Here is a 10,438-nt window from a genome sequence, read left to right as displayed (position 1 = left end):
TACATGTGTATGAAAAGTGTATGTGTGGAGGTATAATCAGACATTTCCTGTCCCAACCTCCTGTTCCCAAATACCTGGGAGCTGTCTGGCTCTCATGCTCAAGCTCATCCTGCCTAGCTATCTGGCCAGTCAGCTTTTTATTAGCAAATAAGTGTAAGACATATTCATAGTGTAGAAAAGGGTTGTTCCATAACATGGAGGCCTCAGGTGCCACCTGTTATGAGAATCCAGTCCATTCAGCCAATAGCTTTGAGGTAACAAGCTCTAGAGCATGGTCTTGTCTGCATACGTGACTGCATAAGAGCTGGGAGAAGAGGGGTCGCACGCTGTCTTGGGTGGTCGGAGCAGAAGCCAGCATCAGAGAGTGTGGCTTGTAGTTGGTCCTCATTGCTCCTGGGTGGAAGGAAGGGCAGGACAGCTGCAGCTGGATCAGCAGCAGCATCTTGTTCTGTATTTTTTGAGTCTGTTTTAACATTGCACACCTTAATAAATTATTAGCCAGACTTTTGGGGGTTCTCACTTCAGCTACCCACTCTTGTATTTCCTGTGAGACAGGGTCTCTTACTAGCCTAGAACTTGCCAAGAGCTGGGTAGCCAAAGCTCCAGAAGTTGCTCCTCTAACTCCTCCTGCTGACTACTTAACTTTGTCTATCAACTTGGCACAGCCTAGAGTCATTTGAGAGAGGACTTGCCTACTCAGATTGGTCTGTGGACATGTCTGTGTGGGAGGGGTGTCCTCGTGATTGTTAGTTGATAGAGAAGGGCCCAGTCCACTGTGGACAGTACTATTCCTAGACATCTGGTGCTAAACTGCGTAAGAAAACTAGCTGAGGAGCTGGAGAGATGGCTCTGTGATTAAGAGCACCTACTGTACCAGAATTTGGCTATTGGTGAAATTATTAAGGCCACTCCACGTAGTTAAAAGGGAGGTTTATTTTGTGAGGTAACTTACAAATGAAGGGGTAGGTTGCAGGGTCTGGGAAAGGTATAGTGCAGTCCGGCGGTGTTCTCTGGAGAACTCTGCTCGGTCTACCTCCAGCCTCTCCTCTCAATCCTGGGTCTTCAGCATCCTCCCTCAGCCCCGCCTTGTAGGCGTGACCGTTACCGAAGCCTCAATGGGGGTTGGAACTTCCAGGCCAAGGCTAGAATGGCTACCCACTACAAATGGCAGCTCACAACTGTCTGTAAATCTAGTTCCAGGGGATCCAATGTCCTCTTTTGACCCCCATGGGCACCAGACACACACGTGATGCACATAGTCAAACATTCACATGCATAAAATAAAAATTAATCTTAAAGAATGAGACTGAAAGCTGAGTAAGGCAGCTAGCAAGTCCCAGCATCCTTCATGGCTCCTGCTATACTCTTGGCTGTGAAGTGAGTTGCTTGGTTGAAAATACTGCTCTAACTCCCCTCAGTGATGGACTGTGACTTCTCCTCTCCTAAATTGATTTTGGTAACGGCGGCATTTGTCACAGTTACAGAGAAGAAACTAGAAGATTAACACTGGGATTGCAAAGGCACACTGACATGCCCAGGCTTTTTGTAGTTCCAGGAATCACATTCCTCATGCTTGCAAGGCAAGCACTTTACCAACTGAGCTATCTCCCCACCACACATGCACACACAGTTGTGTGAGCCAATACTATGAATGCCAAGCCACAGTTGTATACATGAATAATTTCCTAATAGCAGAGAACCAGCTCCTGCCAAGTGACAACTCATTCCTACCTCTTTAATACATCATATTCTTACTCCACCCTGTCACACCCTGAGAGGTGTATTGACAGGTGCTAAGTCCTTCCTGGCTTGGTCCAGGAACCCTGACTGGGATGATAGGAGAATGAAGAAACAACAGACACACATACAGAAAAGCTAGCTAGGGTCAGGTGGGCTTTGCTTACTCTAATGCAGGCACTAATAGGAAACCCAGAAAATCAGGCATTGATTATGTACCACATGAGGAGGTGAGGTTAACTTGTCTCAGTGGGAGGTCTCTGTGAGAGAGCAGTCTCAGCTGCAAATACTCCTGAGTAAGAAACTGTAGTGTGTACTATTTATACACTGGCCTTAGCTAATGGTCAGTCATTGGTCAATAATACTTGGACCCAAAGAAGGCTTTGTCATTTCCGTAGATCTGATGCATTAGAGTTATTAATGTGGATGTGCCCATGTTAACAATACACATTCACCCAGCCCTGTATCCACTCCCCACAGACAGAGATGAAGGAATGCCCGTTAAACTCCCCATATGGCCCAAAGTTTGTTTTTCCAGGATTCAGGCACAGCTCTGCAACACTAAGGCAGAGAGCATCTGGAAAGTGATTCCAGGCCGCCAGCCTTTCCTGTCTTCACTCAGCCAACACTGACTGAACCTCTGTTATGGTCTGAACAATAAAGTTAGAAACATGTGCCCTTTGTAGTGTCTAAACCCAGGCAGCAATCCAGGAAGGAGCAACGAGCCAACATCAACCTCATGTGACAACAAACAGGAAGAGATTCTCTTTTGCCTTGAAAGCTGGAATCCTTGTCATCTGCAAACTGTTGTTAAAGGACGTGGTAAGTCAAGTACAGAGCAGAGCCCTGTGTGCAGAGGTAGTCTTTGAGAAGGAAGAGGAACATGAAGGAAACCTTGGGCAGGCAGGAGGGAACGGTGGGGAGCTTCGGGGAGGGTCCTTAGCTGCTGCTACTCCTGACTGTGTGCTTCCTTCTTAGCATTGACAGGGCTCCTTCCCTGGAATATTGCTTCCAGGAGTTCACCCCAGAGAAAGATACCTGTGATGGGTTAGACTAGAAAGCAAAGGGACAAAAGAGTAACTCAAATGGGCCTCTTGGTTTCAGATGCTCCAGCATAGAGTCCTAACATCCGGGACAATAGCAGAGAAATTCTGTTTGTTTCTTAAATAGCTGGTGTTGTACCACCATTAAAGTTAAGCCTGTGTAAAAGGAAATCATAGCTTCAGAATAGATATCTGTTTACCCTCCTCCTGCCACATTTAAAGAAAAAAGGAAGCACAATAGATATGTTGTTTTCCCTCCTGTTGCCTGGGGTTTTTTCTTAGTACAACATCTAATTACAGAATTGTAAACATTTTCCAACAGATGTATACTATACAACTCAGTGCCTCCAGTGGACTGTAGCTAGAGTTTTCTCTTTGTAGTTAGAGTTTTCCTGGCCCACAGTCAGGACAAATCTCTCTTACCTGCCAGTCCCACAGTGGCTCAGATCCAACCAAGTAAACACACAGAGACTTTTATATTGGTTACAAACTGTATGGCCATGGCAGGCTTCTTGCTAACTTTTCTTATATTTTAAGTTAACCCATTTCTATTAATCTATAAGTTGCCACATGGCTTGTGGCTTACTGGTATCTTTACACGTTGTTTGTCATGGCAGCTGGCAGTGTCTCTCTGCCTCAGCCTTCCACTTCCTAGAATTTTCCTCTCTGCTTGTCCCACCTATACTTCCTGCCTGGCTACTGGCCAATCAGTGTTTTATTTATTAACCAATCAGAGCAACACATTTAACATACAGAACATCCCACATCAGTGGACAACATCAGTTTCTCCCGACAAGCAAAGGCTACCAGAAACCCACAGTGAAAGGGGTTGGCTATAATGTGTACAACTCATTTTCTGCTGTCTTTTGATGTTCTGCTGCTAGCACAGTTTAGTTGGGAAATTAAGAAATACTAATTAATATTTGTGTGGTACTGATTTTATTTTGTTAAAAGTTAAGCATTTGAAACACCAAATTGATTTTCATTTTCTGCTATAATCTTCTTAGTACATGACACATATACTACTTATTTTAAATAAGCTTTTTAAAATTCTTATATTTGTTGATTTATTTATTTGAAGAGGGGTGTGCACATGCTAAGGCATGTGCATGGTAGTCAGAGGACAACTTTCAGGAGTCAGTTCTCTTCCTATGTGGGTTCCAGGGAATGAGATTGGGTTTCCAGGCTTGTCTGCAAGCACCTCTGTCCACAGAGCCATCACATCCCTGGCTCTAAAGAAACCCTTAGAATAAGTTCAGCAAACTTAGAAAAACATGCACAAATAATAGAGTTTCAATGAGTTATCACAAACACATCAGTCTGCCCCAAGCCCTCCCAGTCTCCCCCCTGTCCCCTCCCCACCACACCGACCTTTGAAGTCATGAATTAGATTGGCCTCTGTTTGAACTTGGTGCAAGTGGGATTATTTTAAGTAAAACTTCGTGTACTTTTGCTCTTGTTTGGTTTTGGTTTTGTGGTGCTAGAGCCTGAACCCAATGACTTGTACATAATGTGCCCTGAGCTGCATCCCACCCTTTCCTCCCCCTCCTCTACAAGACTGGACCTAGGGAATGCAGGGTTTCTTGTCAGGCACTGTACTGTTTAACTACCCTTCCCAGCCCTTTTGCACACTTTTGACTTTCAACATTGTAAACTCTATACTGTGTGTGGAAGCCTTTCCTTCATTATCTTGGTACAGATGATTATCACTTCTGGATGAGAGAGAACTATACAGATGGGTATACAGAGAGTCCTCACAGACTGGGGCTCCACTTAAACCTCCATTTCCTTATCTTCCCAATCCATAAGAGTGCACGGAGCCACCATTGTCTACTGAGGGTGTGTTCCTGCCTGGAAGAGTAATTTCCAGAAAACCCTAATCATTCTACCTCAGCCCTGTGGAGAATGTTTCTGTGCTTGTCGCTGTGAGTTCAACCAGGTACTGAGCCCTCTGTGTGCATTCTTGTCTGTGTGAGTGCTGCTAAGTAGAAGGAAGCTCAGATTAAAAGATAGTAGTAAGTCCCCTACACAGGTTACTCAAGGGCACAATCTAATTAGAAATGATAAGGGAGATACAAAGTAGTTTGAGAATTTTAAAGCCAGCAGAAACTTGACTCATTTGTGGTATCAGAAAAACTTAGAGGTGGTGTTTAGGCTGTAGAGGACCAAGGCAATTAATAGATTGATCTGTGGACATAATCTAGGACAAAGCTATATCCTTAGTAAAACCTATAGAGTAAGGATGTGGTGACACATGTGTGACGCCAACATTTAGGAGGCTGAGCTAGGTGGATTGTGAATTCAAGACTAGCCTGCACTATATATCACCTGTTTCAAAAACAAAACAAACAAACAAACAAGTATACAAAATAGACAGTCAGGCATTTGTAGATAATAATGAATATGCAGTTTGCCTTAATCAGAGGAAATACTGTGGCTGGCCCGGAAAGTCAGGTGTAAGTCATAGAGGAGAACTCAAATGTCAAGCTGAGAAAGGAAATCTGCACCCATTCTCAGCTTCTAGAACATTTGGATGCCCTCTCCCAACAGCTAAGTTCCACCAGCCTTGCTTCTTAGTAGAGTATCAGTTTACATTTCTTTTGAATAATGATCTTTTTTCTTTTTTCATTTTCAAGTGTGTGATATGCATATGTTTTTAGGCATATTTGCATGTGATCACCTGTGTGCACAAGAGTGTATACACATAGGTGCACATGCATCTAGAGATGTTATTCTTCAAAGCAGGATCTCACAGTCAAGCCCAAAGCTTGTCGGTGTGATTGCTTTTGCTAGTAACTTGCCCTGGGGATCCACTATCTCTACCTCCCAGGGTTGGAATTACAAGCAGGTCAATATGACTCATCTGGCATTTACATGAGCTCTATGAATCTGAACTCTGGTCCTCATGTTTGTGTGGCAAAAGTGCCTAACCACTGGCCCTGGCCCATCTCCCCACCCCTCTTTTGAAGAATTCTTATTCTCCACTGTAATTTAAGTGTAAGCTAGATTTTGGACCTGATATTCTTCTGAAAATATTCCTGTCGAGATACTTTGTACTTGTTTCAAACAACGGAACCCACTCTGTCTAGAGGAAGAAGAAAGGGGATTCATGTAGAGGTGCTGTGGGATGTTCTGTATGTCAAATATGTTGCTCTGATTGGTTAAAATAAATAAAGTGCTAATTGGCCAGTATCCAGGCAGGAAGGATAGGGTAGGTGGGACAAGGAAGAGGAGAATTGTGGCAAATGGAAGGGTAGAGAGATACTTCCAGCCGCCGCCATGACAAGGAAGATGTAAGGTAATGGTAAGCCACAAGCCACATGGCAAAGTATAGATTAATAGAAATGAGTTAATTTAAGATAGAAGAAGTAGATAACAAGAAGCCTGCCACGGCCATATAGTTTGTAAATAATGTAAGTTTCTATGTGTTTACTTGGTTGGTTCTGAGCAACTGTGGGACTGGCGGGTGAGAGAGATTTATCCTGACTGTGGGCCAGGCAGGAAAACTCTAGCCACATAGAGGGGCATTGAATTATTCCCAATATTGAATAGCAGGCTAGGAACATGAACATAGAATATAGAACAGAAGAAAGAAATATCTGGAATCCTAAGACTCAGCCCCAGACCTTCATCAGGTCTTCATGACCATTTAGTATGTAGCAAGCTTTCTTGTCAGAATATCATTGGACTGCCAGCTCTGAAATAATGACCCAGAGACTTATTATTAACTATAAAAGCTTGGCCTTTTTTTCAACAGCTTGTATTTTATTCAGATAGCAGTCTCATTACATGTAGCCCAAGAACATTCAAATAGGAACTCAAATAAAATCAGATGTTAAAGATCAGTCTTCAAACATCATAGTCAACGATGCCATGTTTGCCTATGATCTCTGCAACATAAAACCACATCCACACCTCAGTGGCCACCAAACCATTCAGCACAGCTTCCTTAACGGTTTTAGCACTTTGAATTATTTTTTTCTCACTCAGAATAGCTGCAGGGAGTTCAGCGGGGTCAAACAAGGCTTTGAGTAAGTCACTGCAGTGGTTATTAGTGACTTCTCCGTGAAGTTATGGACGAACTTGGCCATGGTCTAGGGTGGAAGGACCATCTCCTCAAACTACCAGCTGAATGTCACCTTCGGAAGTGAAAACTTGCCCTTTGCTTAGGCTTTTTCCCAACTAGCTCTTATAACTTAATTAACCCATATTTATTTTTTAATCTACATTCTGCCACATGATTTGGTTACCTCTTCTAGTATGGCACATCCAACTTGCTCCTAGTTTGCTGGTGAAATCACCCACCTAGATTCCTCTCCCCAGTTTCTCTCTCTGCCTGGAAGTCCTGCCTAGCTATTGACCCTTTAGCTCTTTATTTAACCAATCAGAAGGCACCTTAGGCAAGACACATCTTTACAGTATAAACAAATATTCTGCAATAATTGAACCCTCCCAGAGCACGTCGGTATAAGTTGACCTGGCTGCCCTAACTCTTTGCAAAAGAGTCAAGATCCTCAGTGAGAGGAGTCATCTGCCTAAACCTGAGTTATACTCTGGTCTCTCTCCCTGGAGCCAAGAGGAAGAGCAGGCAAGGTTAATTGTTGGTTTTATACAACCTAGAATCACCTGGGAAGAGGATAGTCTAGAGTAGGTTGGCTATGTGGACATGTCTGTGGGGGGACCGTCTTGATCCCCATTGATGTGGGAAGACCTAGTCTGAAAGTAAGCAGCACCACTTTCTGGTTTGGGGCCCTAGACAGTCTAAGATGGAGGAAAGTAGTAGAGTACATTGGCCACTAATTTTATTCCAACTGCTTCAGAACCATTCCTTCACTTAGAAGATATTTAATGTCACATGACTCTATCATGCTGCTTCCTGATTAGCTCAATGCTGTATTGTCTCTTGATGAGAGTGATGGTGTGAAGAACTGAGGTGGAGTAGATGACGAAGAAGATAAAGGATACAAAGATGGAGCGAGATAGAGACAGAATAAGAATATAATAAGAAAGGATTCCAGGTTTCTGGCCCAACCAACCAGAAAAGCCAAAAGAAAACTGGGACTTCAGAAGAACATCTGGTTGGAAAGATAGATCAAGATAGTTCATTCAGTTTTGACCATACCCTATTTGAAATGGGACATCTGGATTGAAATGTCTAGGCAATTATTGTATAATAATAACAGGTGAGGAAAAAGGAGAGATTTGGAGATCCCAGTTTTATAGTCATTCACTCAACTATCTGTTGGTAGATAAAATCATGAAGGGTTGAGATTGACAACCAGGAACAGACAGAAAACAAAGACCCATGAGCTGAGGTTGATCACTGTGTCAGAACAGGCAGAGGAGGTACCCATCTAGAGGCTCTGAGGAGAAGCTCCTGAGGGTAGAAGCTGAGCAAGGAATGTAGAAGACAAGGATAAGGTAATAAACAGTGCAATCAGATGCCACAGAAAGTGCAATGGGCCCTGCTATGATGGAGGTGTCATCTAAACACTCAGGAAAGCTCTTCAAGTGCTAGCACACTCATTGAGAGTAGCAGAGAGTTGCCACAGGAATACCTGTACCATAATAAACTCTGAGCATGTCCAAAGAAGTTGCTACAAGGGCAGATTTTTTTAAGTAAAATGTGGAGGGTTGCATAATTATATTTTGATTCAACAATCTTTGGCTACAAAGATTGATAACAAGAGTGTTTGAGGCTCAGTGGTAAAAAAAAAAAAAAGTGTTACATGTCAGAGGTCAGAAGATGTCTGAGTCCTTCTTAAGTCTGATCATTTTCACAATTGTCCATGGCACTTGAAGAATGTTTTTTCACAGTGGGGTCATGAGGAGTAAACAGGAATGGGGTGAGTGCAGTCTTTAAACTGTCTGAAGCTGGGAGGCACCATCCTCAAGAGACAAGTTTGGTAAGGTGGATGTACTGGTTACTCTCCCCTTGTGTTACAGAATACCTGACAAGAAAGGGCTTGCCCTGGCTCACGTTTTTGCGTACAGACCTCTGTGGTGGGGAGTCATGAGAGCGGCAGCATCAGGCAGCTGGTCACACTCCGTCTGCAGTCAGAAAGCAGAGAAGTGAACACTGGTCCTAAGCTCATTTCTCTCCATTCATCCCAGGACCCCAACCTGTGCCATAGCGCGTGCCCACAGTGAGGGTGGGCCTTCCCACCTCAGTTCAGTCTAGAAATGTCCTCACAAACTTGCCAAGAAGTTTGCAGCCTAGGTTCTTTCAAGCCGACTGTTGGTATTAACTATTACAGTGGGCTTCATTCACAACCAAACTGCCCTGCAGAAAGCCACTGTTAGAGAATGAGAACCCAAGCCATAGCCTGGGAGAAAATATTTGCCAAGTGCCATCTGATGAAGGGCTTGTATCCAAAGTAGACAAAGAACCCTTACAAAGGGACAGTACAAAAAAAAAAAAAAATAGACATCTCAGCAAACAGGATGTAAGGACAGCAAAGTAAGCACAGGAAAGATATCCCCATTATATGTCACAAAGAAAGTGAAAGTCATTTCCATTAGTTACTAACATCAGCTTTGCATGGCATAATGAAATACCTACTACAACTAACTTGTAAAGGCAAAAGTTTGTTTTAATTCAGGGTTCTGGAGATTACAGTTCATAGAAATAACCCTGTCATTCTGGAGAGGACAGCCACCTTGTGTAGGAGTGCACCACCATGCCCAGCTTTTTTATGGATGGCTAGGATCCAGATTCAAGTCTTTTCACTCATGTATCAGGTGCACTGCCAACTGAGCCATCTCCCCAGGCCCGTTTTCAGTAGTTCTGAAGAGCAGTTTAGGGAAGCATATGACTATGGCACGTAAGTACTGCTATTGTAGAATGGCGTATCATGGAAAGTTCTTTAGTGAAGCCAACTTACAATGAGGGTCTGGTGCTGCACAGAGCCATGTAGAAACAAAAGAAGTGTCAGAAATTGAGGCTGTTTCACTGGCCCTGGGAAAGCTGGCCTTGCCTCTGGCTGGACACTACAGCAAGAGAACTGGCCCCAACCCTCAGAGAAGAGCTGACCCTGATGCCATGGGCATCAGGTTCTGCCCCTCACCTGAGAGGAGCTCCCCCAGTAGCCCAGACTGACTAGCTCAGTTACCAACCAGGCCAACAGCCACCCTAGTGTCTACAACATCTAGGACCTGCTGGAGCTCATGAAGGGACTGGTCCTGGGGAACTATATCCTCAGGACTTATATCACCGGTTTCCAGAAACAGGTTTCCTTCTTGATTCATCTTCTGTGTATGTATGTGTATATATAATGTGAGTGCATGTGTGTGTGTGTGTGTGTGTGTGTGTGTGTGTGTGTGTGAGAGAGAGAGAGAGAGAGAGAGAGAGAGAGAGAGAGAGAGAGAGAGGAGAGAGAGAGAAATCCCGTCTTACTGAAGTGGGTGAGGCTCAAGCCCCTCCCATGTCCTCACAAGTGCTTCTTTTCTCCACACTCTTTATTACAACCATCCCAGCCGGGGTTGATTTCCACTCTTTGTAGCTAAAATGATTGTGGATCACCTCAACATAACTAAATTTTAAACCTTTCAGGTAACACACCCCACCATTGTTTACAACACTTCAACTTTGGGGAAGAATTAAATTTGTTCTTTGACAGTTTCATACACACACACACACACACACACACACACACACA

The 10,438-nt window shown here is 43.7% G+C and overlaps 1 pseudogene; it reads right to left on the bottom strand.

Annotated features, from left to right (window-relative positions):
• Positions 1-6,629: 6,629 nt before the first annotated feature.
• LOC118585315 lies at positions 6,630-6,871 on the bottom strand (annotated as a pseudogene).
• Between the last annotated feature and the right edge of the window lie 3,567 nt (positions 6,872-10,438).

Source organism: Onychomys torridus, chromosome 6 (assembly GCF_903995425.1).
Source record: "Onychomys torridus chromosome 6, mOncTor1.1, whole genome shotgun sequence".
Lineage (NCBI taxonomy): Eukaryota > Metazoa > Chordata > Mammalia > Rodentia > Cricetidae > Onychomys > Onychomys torridus.
The sequence above is the reverse complement of the archived record's forward strand: the minus strand, read 5'-3'. Positions and strand labels throughout refer to the sequence as shown.